The sequence below is a fragment of the Vigna umbellata genome, chromosome 7, assembly GCF_029865625.1.
Source record: "Vigna umbellata cultivar VRB3 chromosome 7, Vumbellata_1.0, whole genome shotgun sequence".
NCBI classification, from domain to species: domain Eukaryota; kingdom Viridiplantae; phylum Streptophyta; class Magnoliopsida; order Fabales; family Fabaceae; genus Vigna; species Vigna umbellata.
Window position 1 is genome coordinate 18,128,066 of NC_142171.1, and position 10,402 is coordinate 18,138,467.

Genomic DNA, 10,402 nt, shown 5'->3' on the forward strand with positions numbered 1-10,402 from the left:
ACGGCTTCAACTGGAAAGGCACATTGACCATTGATATGGTCACCTCCACACAATTCACATAACTGGGATTGTACCTGTGCAACAGTCTTTAACTCTTGTGGCAATTGTTCAAGTATCTTTGAGAGATTCTCCAATTGTTGAGTTATTAACTTGTTCTGAGCTATCAAGGCATCATTCGATTGCAACTGTAGAACTCCTTTTTGTTGAATAGGAGCTCCTCTTTCACTGTTCCACTTATTAGTAGTCATGTTTTCAATTATTTCTGTGGCTTCCTCTGGAGTCTTCCATTTGATATTGCCTCCAGCTGAGGCGTCAAGCATCATCTTGGTTTGTGAACCAAGACCTCCAAGGAAGATTAGGACTACTTCTCCTTCGTTAAATCCATGCTTGGGAGTCTTTCGTAATAGGCTTTTATACCTGTCCCATGCATGCCCCAGTGATTCTTCCATGCCTTGTCTAAATGAAGAGATCTCTTGCTTCCCTTTGTTGATTTTAAAGCTTTGTTGCTGCCATTGTTGTTGTGGTTGGTTCTCAAATTGTCCGGCAGCTTGCCAAAATTGGCTTTGATCCATGCTTGAGTCATGTTCCCACCAGTGGTTGAGATTACTTTGGTAGAATTGAGTGCCCATATAGTTAAATTCTTGACCAAATTGCATTCTGCAGACATTAGGCACAAAACCCTAAAAACAATTGTTAGCACAAAAAGATAGAGAAAAAAAAATCAAAGGATATAATTGAAAAGATAAGAAGATAGGAAATAAAAACAGAAAAATAAAATAAAATAAAATAAAAACAGAAAATAAAATAAAATAAAATAAAAACAAAAAATAAAATAAAATAAAATAATAACAAAAAAAATAAAAACAGAAATTCAAAATTAAAGTCAAAGATAATCAATAATCACACAAATTAACCAGTTAAACCACGAGTCCCCGGCAACGACGCCAAAAACTTGATGGACAAATTTATGAAATTTATGTATGGATATGTTGTTGGGGTTCAATTTCATCTTATCCACTCTCATATATTTTAGGAATTCAACAATCAAATCATCATTGTTAATGCCACTCTCTAATGTACCTTTCCAGAAGGCTTCTCCCTAATCACGAGTTCATACAATTCCTAGCATTCCTAATGATCAGTTCATAAGTGCAGGAGCTTAACGACAACCAATATAAAATTGGGAGAAATTCCCCGGATCTAGACTTCCCCGTACGTGCCCGTATCGACAAAACCAATAATCATGCATCGAATTAGTTAAACCATGCAAGCATTAAGCAAAGAGGAAAAACCCTAACTAATGATGAAAGAAAGCATAAGTCTTAATTAAAAGATGTAAAAACAGATTCCATATATGAGAGTTTCACAAGATTACATTGATTCCCCAACAAACATAAAGAGTTTAGTTCACCATATTCATGGTGAACCTAGATGAATTACAATGAAAGAATGAAAGAATAAACCCTAAAAAGGTGAAGAGGAAGCCTCAGCATCCAAGATCCTCCTTCAAAGGGGTGGTAGAGAGAGTGTTTGCCTCGTTCCAGCCAGAGATACCTAACCCTAGGAAACCCTAAAACTTATGTATCATTCGTAAATTACAAAAAGTCAAGTCCAAGCCCATTAAAGTGCCGCTCAGCGGTAAACTACCGCTCAGCGGTGAGTGCGTGACTTGTTTTCTCCCCTCAGCGGCCATTTTGCCCCTCAGCGGATCTCCCGTGACTTCCAGAGTGCCGCTCAGCGGTGAGTGCGTGACTTGTTTGCTCCCCTCAGCGGCCATTTTGCCCCTCAGCGGACCTCCCGCAACTCCTGAGTGCCGCTCAGCGGTAAACTGCCACTGAGCGGTGACTTCGGCTTCTCCTTTTGCACTTTTTATTGTCTTTTCTGATTTCATCTCTCTCCTTCTTCACTTCTTTCACCAAATTCACCTTAAAACTTGCACAAAAACACTGAAATCAAGCATAAACCTGTCCAGCTCTCTTATTTCTAAAAACATGAGGAAAAACATGATTTCAAGCTAGTTTCTAAGTGTAAAGGTTGCTTTTAGTGTCAATTTTAATCATGAAAATAACAGTTTTTCAACTGTTATCACATAGCAACCTCCCTAGTATGTCGCAAGCCATGTGTTGTTTTTCTTACTGCTTTCTGGATTTCAGCATCATATCCATCAACCCCTAATGCAATTTCCTCCTTTACAACGTATCAAAGAAACATGAATTAGTAATAACTGGAAAAACTTTTAAACATTCTGGCAGAGATTGAAACATATGTCATGCTAAAACAGAATGAAAAGAACAAACCCATTTTCTTCACATCATTGTCATTAACTAAGTAATTTAGACTTGTACAAGTTTGATTTAGATAATTAAACCAACAAACAGATTTAACAGTAAGTAGATACTGGTCTGCAAATTGAAAACACGGCCTAAGTAACAGCAATGTATCTTTCATGTACGTTATAAAAGGTTAATCACCACATTGAAATGTAATAGCGCTATTTCTTTCCTCCTTAACAAGCATATCCAGAATGAACCCCCTTGTAATATTAAAAATAGACAACTACGTTATGTAAAATGTTAACCACCTTGAGAAAGCAGAAACAAAATTGAATATTGCATCACAAGTTTTACAATCTTAAGATTTAAGAATTGCACATAAATATAAACTGACAGAACATAAAGTGTTCATAATCGAAGCCTCAAATATGATCAACTTCCAAATTACTGCAAACATGATGATTTTTACCTTCATGAAGTTCACTTTTGTGGATCAAAATGAAGTTCATCACATAGATTTTAAAGGAAATCTGCTTTGCTATCTGCCATTTCTAATTCACCTTCTGCAGCAGCCTGCACAAGTCGTTTGCGATATACCTTCGTTGTAATATCAAGTGAAATGGCCTCTGCTTCCCGTTTATTACCCAGGCCAAATATATTTCTTAGCTGGTTTAGTGCAGCAAGCTGAAACATATAACTAATATATTAAAAATATAATTTTTATGTTACTTAAGATTGAAACTGTAAAATAATTCTAGAGGGCTTAATTGATCCCTCTCACAATCTTCTATTTATAAGAATAAATTGATACACAAGTACATGATAAATAGGGTAACCCTAGACACAATATAATCATGATAAATAGGGTAATCCTAGACACAATATAATCATGATAAATAGGGTAACCCTTGACACACTATAATGATGATAAAATAGGATAAATATCCTAACACTTCCCCTCAAGCTGGAGCATACAAATTGTATGTACCAAGCTTGGAACAAATAAACTCAATCCGAGGACCCCTTAATGACTTGGTCAATACATCTGCGAGTTGATCGTTTGACCCAATAAACTCAGTACATATTTCTTTGGTCAACAACTTTTCACGAACAAAATGACAATCAATTTCTATATGTTTAGTCCTCTCGTGAAACACGGGATTTGATGCAATGTGGAGAGCAGCTTGATTGTCGCAATACATCTTCATAGTATGGATGTCACAAAATTTAACCTCTTGAAGGAATTGTTTCGCCCATATAAGTTCACATGTTAGTGATGCCATTGTCCTATACTCGGCTTCCGCGGTTGATCGAGCTACTACATTATGTTTCTTACTTTTCCATGAAATAATGTTTCCTCCCAGAAAAACACAATATCCTATTGTAGACCGTCTATCAATAGGTGAACCTGCCCAATCTGCATCACAATACCCAGAGACATGAATGCTTCCTTTATCTTCATATAACAATCCTTGCCCGGGAGCCTTCTTTACATACCTTAGAATGAGAATGAGATCATTCCAATGGTCAACACATGGAGCCTGCATGAACTGACTAACCACTCCAACTGCAAAGGATAGATATGGCCTTATAATAGTGAGATAAATCAGTTTGCTAACCAGCCTCCTATACCTCTCTGGATCGGAGAATAATTCACCTTCTTCTGTCCTTAATTTCTGGTTTGGGTCCATGGGACTGTCTACCGGTCTACAATCAATCATGTCTGTTTCTTGTAATATATCAAGAGCATACTTCCTTTGGGAGATTACAACTCCATCTTTTGATTGCGCTACTTCAATGCCTAACAAGTATTTGAGACTTCCAAGATCCTTGGTTTGAAAATGTCTACACAAGTACTCTTTTAGTTGAGATATTCCAACAACATCATTTACTGTAATGACAATATCATCAACATATACTATTAAGTAAACACATTTCCCGAGAGAAGAATGACAATAAAAAATTGAATAGTCTGCTTCACTGCGTTTTAGCCCAAATTTTTTAACAATGGAGCTAAACTTTTAACTAATATATTAAAAATATAATTTTTATGTTAAAACAACAAATCTATATCGAAGGGGAATATTAACCTTGTACATAACAGCCAACAAATCATACCAACTGACCTAAAAGCTAAGTTGTTAGTTGTTAGAAAATAAATTACTCAATCAGAGGGCAGAACATAAATCTGGAAAACACTAGCACAACCAAAACTTCAAAATAAATTAGTTTATTGAGAAAAGACATGAACAAGTTCACACTTAATATCCAATTATAATGGTCATTTACCTTACTATCTTGTACGCGACCACCAGACAAAGCATCTGAAATATAGGCCCTGTAAAGTAGTTTCAAGTCTTCTATCTTTCTGTCACCATCATACTCACTGCCTATATCAAAACTGAATTGGAAAACATCAAGAATTTAGATTAAAAATAGAGAAGAACATACACACACACTGAATAATCACATCACTTACCAACTAAAGAAATTGGACCAACACCACGCACGGGCAAAGCGATCCACATTTGGATGATTCTTAAATGAGATAAGTGAATTATTAAATTCCAGTACCCTATCAAGCTCTGCAACTACTTGGCTAACTCTAGGAATGAAAAACTTAAAGATGATCGGATATTGAAAATCATATTTTTGCATCATTTGTAAAAATTATTAGTAACTCTAATGAAAAAATGTCCAAAATTATAAATTTTCAACAATTGATGAAAATTGGCAATGAACTGATCCCTCAAAAAAGAATATTTTAAGGTAGAAGAATCATGAATCTTACACTGCTCTGGTGCGAGATTCAAGTATGCCAATTGCCAACGAAATATTTTCCTCAACCAATTTCCTTGCGTGCTCTCCAAACAGGTTCTCAGCAAGCTTCAATGGAAATTTTCCTTTAATTAATAAAAAGATTACACCACACCAAGGAACTATTTGATAGCGAGATAAAGGGGTTTACCCCATACAAGTTGAAAACTATCTATGACTTATGAAAGAAGAAATAATGAAAATGAACCCCATCAGAGAGGCGACATAAACGTTGTGCTTCTCTCAGTGCAACAAGTTGTTCTGCATCAATATCTGGCAAGAAATTATAGGTTAGCACTTCTTAAGCAAACCTAATTTAAAACTTCTAAAAATTGCTATAAAAAGAATTCATTAATTTGGATAGCAGTAATTCTAGAGAATTACAGAATAAGATATAATATATCAGATAAATACAAAGTTTAAAGGCAAAACTTAATAAGAAATAGATGCACTATAATAAAAAAGGGGTACCATTACGGTCAGTTCTCCATTACTATATACATATGACTAAGTGTGCAAGACAAACTTGCATTAATAAGCAAAATTTTAAAGCATATAATTGTGACTTTAGAGAGTTAGTTGATCAACTTTGAGACAGTAATAGAAAACAAAGATCAAGTGGTATCACTGGTACTAAAAAAATATAAAGCACTGAATTCGAGGTCAGGCTGCCTCCTCAGAACAGGCAAGGTGAGAAATGAAATACTTTTTCGTTTCCCTCTCCAATGCACAGTACAAACATATAAGCTGATGACTCAAAATATTCTCAAGGACAGGTGGCACGCAGGCCGAATAACATAATAACAAATCCTAACCAACTCTTTCTAGAACAATAGAAAACCAACAGTTATTGGACAAAAAGGTCAAACAGACGTAATCCACTAATGATGAATGAAATCATCCCAACCCAACGGTTTCTTAGACACCCTCTTGGGCCTAGAATCAGCTCCCTTACCAATTTGTGTATCAATACCTTCCCCTTCGACAAGGACCTTGTCCTCAAGGTCATAAATCAGTTTGAGTTCGTCCCACTTCTCCCAAGAAGTATCGTCCGGAGACAGCCCGTGCCATTGAACCAAGGCCATACGCGTAGGGGTGCCATCTATGGGCACTGTTTTCAAATCCAGAACTGCTAGAGGGGTGATCAAGGGACTGCTATCCACTGAGTCAGGCGGAAGGAGGTCAAATTGAGTAGGAATAGGCCCTTCATGACGTTTCAGCATGGAACAGTGAAAAACGTTGTGTATTTTGGATGATGAAGGGAGCTCTAGTCTGTAAGCCACAGGTCCGATGCGTTCAATAACTTTATAAGGACCATAAAAGCGCTTGGCTAGCTTATGATACTTGTGACCAGAAATGGAAACCTGCTTATATGGCTGAAGTTTCAAATAAACCCATGTCTTTTCTTCAAAAACCACTTCCCTACATTTCGAATCTGCTTGTTTCTTCATGCGACTTTGTGCCTTAAGCAAATTGCGACGTAAAAGGGACAAAATCTCTTCCCGGGAAGAAAGGACAGCATCACAACCTGCATTTGATGAAGTACCTTCTATGTATGATGGCAAGGATGGGGGTGGCTTTCCATAGACCACTTCAAACGGAGTCACTCCTGACCCAAAATGCCAAGAAGTGTTGTAATGGTACTCTGCCCATGGAAGATATTTGAACCAAAGACTTGGCTTTTGATGAACAAAGGCACGCAGATATTGCTCAATAGTACGATTCATAACCTCAGTTTGCCCATCCGTTTGAGGATGATATGAGGAACTCATCCGAAGGAGCGTTCCACTGAACTTGAATAAATCAGACCAAAACCGGCTAATGAAAACTGGGTCTCTATCAGAAACGATGCTCTTTGGCAACCCATGGTGTTTACACACCATAGAGACAAACAACTCTGCCACCTTGTAAGCTGTAAAGCCCGAATTAAGTGCCCCCAAATGGACTGCCTTCGAAAATCGGTCTACTACTACCAATAACACCGTGTAACCGTTAGATGGCGGAAGTCCGGTCACAAAATCTAGTGAGATATCCTCCCACACTCCGAAAGGAATAGGCAAAGGATGCAAGAGTCCCCCCGGTTTTGCAGTGCTATACTTGGTCTGCTGGCAATCTACGCACTGAGAAACAAACGCCTTAGTGTCCTTAGCCATGGATCCCCAAAAGAAATTAGCACTGATCCTCTTCAAAGTTTTGCTGACCCCCGCATGACCCCCAACAGGAGTCTCATGGAATTCTTGTAACAGTAAGGGAACAAATTTGGACTGATTGCTGATCCAAATCTTTCCACGATACAGAAGCAAATCGCCATTCCAACGAAAAAGAGGATAAGAGGAGGGATTCGACAGTACTTTATCCCTCATAAGAATGAATTCAGAGTCCAACAATTGTGATTCCTTCAACTCATTTAAGAACACAAACTGTGGGGTAGAGAGCATATGTAACTCACTCTGAAGTGGACAATCGGATCGCGAAAGTGCATCCGCCACCACGTTTAATCTCTCCGGTTTGTATTGAATCTCGTAATCATAACCCATCAACTTTACAAGATAGTGTTGTTGTTCCGGGGTCTGAATGACTTGCGTCAAGAGCTCTTTCAAACTCCTCTGATCAGTTTGAATGATGAAAAAGTGTCCCAACAAATACTGTCGCCATCGTTTCACTGCACTAGTGATGGCGTGGAGCTCTCGGACATAGGCGGAGGATTTAGACAATCGAGGACAGAACACCTTGCTAAAGTAAGCAATTGGTCGATTGTCTTGAGTCAAAACTGCACCCATGGCTGTCCCTGATGCATCTGTTTGGACATAAAAAGTCTTATCAAAATCCGGCAAAGCTAAGACTGTGATGCTGGTCATGGCAGATTTCAGAGAGTCGAAAGCCTTCTGAGCATGGGTAGACCACTGAAATTGCCCCTTTTTAAGTAGATCAGTCAGAGGTTGGGCTATGGCTGCATAATGACGGACAAATTTCCGGTAAAAACCGGTCAAACCCAAAAACCCACGTAGCCCTTTGGTGCAGGTAGGAACTGGCCATTTAACCATAGCCTCAATTTTTCCAGTATCGGGAGACACTCCCCCATTAGAAACTATATGCCCCAAGTATGCAATCTGTGTCTGAAAGAAGGAACACTTGTGGGGTTGCAAGAAGAAATTATTACTTGCCAAAATCTCGAATACCTGGCGCAGATGAGTCAAGTGTTGATCAAAGTCAGCATTGAATACCAAAATATCATCAAAAAAGACAATAACTGTCCTACGCAATAGAGGCCTGAAAATATCATTCATGGTAGATTGGAATGTTGCCGGGGCGTTGCACAATCCGAATGGCATTACACAATATTCGTAATGTCCATCGTGAGTCCGGAAGGCTGTCTTGGGAATATTAGAGGGTTGAATGCGGATTTGATGGAAACCTGAAGTCAAATCCAGTTTCGAAAAGCATCGAGCAGAACCCAATTCATCCAACAACTCCTCTACCGTAGGAAGTGGGAAACGGTCTTTGACTGTAATTGCATTCAAAGCGCGGTAATCCACACACATACGCCAAGATCCATCTTTCTTCTTCAGAAGGAGAACCGGAGAAGAAAATGGACTTGAACTTGGCTGAATCCAACCAGAGGCAATCATTTTGGAAACCTGTCTTTCAATCTCAAATTTCTGAAAATGCGGATATTTGTAAGGCCGAACATTGACTGGTTGTGAATTAGGGAGCAACGGAATTGCATGATCAGTATTTCGGGGTGGAGGCAGAGAAGAGGGTTCAGAGAAAAGTGATGTGAAGGAAGAAAGTAAATCACGTACTTTAGGATTAGGATGATCTAGGAGTGTGTTTGGAGTAGAAGAAGGCCTTACCACCAATGAGAAAAACTGGGCTGTTGGATCTGCTCGAGCAACCCGTTTGAGTTGATGCAGGGAAAGAGAGGTGGGTTGCGGTCCAGAATCTCCCTTAAGCTCAATAATGGATTGGTTGAATACAAACTTCATAGTGAGTGCTTGATAGTCCATTAAGATGGGCCCTAATTGCTTTAACCATTGGGCCCCAAGAACCACATCGGATCCGCCCATATCAAGCACGTAAAGAGCAATGTGGAACGAATGCCCTTGGATCAGTAACTCCACTGAAGGACAAACCTGTGTACACGCCAGTTCTTCCCCACTTCCAACCAAGACCTTAAGGGGGGCAGTAGGGGATTGGGCCAAGCCCAAACGAGTAGCTACTTCTTTTTGGATGAAATTGTGTGTGCTACCCCCGTCTACCAACACACGGATCGGGTGATGTGCAATGTGGCCCGTTAATCGGAGTGTCTCTGGAGCTCCAGTACCAGATAAAGCATGTAAACTGATTTGGGCTGGAGGGTCCAACAAGTCCACAGGTGAGGTATCCAATTCAGGGTCTCGATCTGAAATCGGTGGATCCGGAAGGGAGCCACTGACTGGGTCATCTTCCTCAGAAATAAAAAGGAAGAAACGAGCTGGGCACCGGTGCGACCGTGAATACTTCTGATCGCAATTAAAGCACAACCCCTTCTCACGGCGGTCTGCCATCTCAGCTTCAGTTAATTGGCGGTAACGAGTCTTGGGGGTAGGAGTAGGCAACAAGGGAGGAAAAACTCGTGGTGGTTGTTGCGGTGGAGCGACGGTAACGGTGCGGGTCAACGGGGGAGAGGACCAAGAGTTGAGTGGCCTAGGTCGCTGCACACTGGAGATATCCAACAACTTCTCCTCTTGTAACCGGGCCAAGCCCACCGTCGTGGACAGCGATTGAGGCTGTTGTGCCACCACCTCACGCCGGATCTCCGGCTTAAGACCGGAGAGGAAGCAACTCAGAAGGAAAGGCGGAGACAAACCCGTGACGCGATTCGCGGTGGCTTCGAACTCAGTGAGGTAAGAAGAAACAGAGGAAGTTTGGGACAGCTTAAAGAGCTTACCTCTAGGATCTTCAAACGCAGTGGGGGCGAATCTGGCTTCCAAAGCTTGTAAGAGGTGAGGCCATGAGAGGATCTGACCATTCCGATACATCCACTGGAACCATGCTAAGGCAGCACCATCAAGGTAGAAGGAAGCCACGGTAATACGTTCTTCTTCCGGAGTATTGTGGTACTCGAAGAATTGAGAGATCTTGAATATCCACCCTACTGGATCTGTACCATCGAAGCGGGGAACATCTAGTTTCAAGAAGTGGCGCTGAGAAGAGATATTATCGGAGGAGTGAGGATGGCGAGGGGAAGAAGGAGGAGTGGGATGCTGAGTTTCCAAAAGAGAGAGTCGATTATGCATATCGGTCATTTGAGTAGAAAAAAGTGACATCTG

The 10,402-nt window shown here is 40.2% G+C and overlaps 1 long non-coding RNA gene across 1 annotated transcript; it reads right to left on the minus strand.

Annotated features, from left to right (window-relative positions):
- Positions 1 to 4,574: 4,574 nt before the first annotated feature.
- LOC148195284 (uncharacterized) lies at positions 4,575 to 5,455 on the minus strand. Its single transcript, XR_015780590.1, has 3 exons — positions 5,242 to 5,455; positions 4,753 to 5,159; positions 4,575 to 4,674 (listed from the first exon to the last, which is right to left on the minus strand). It is a non-coding gene; the product is annotated as an uncharacterized LOC148195284 (long non-coding RNA).
- Positions 5,456 to 10,402: the final 4,947 nt, after the last annotated feature.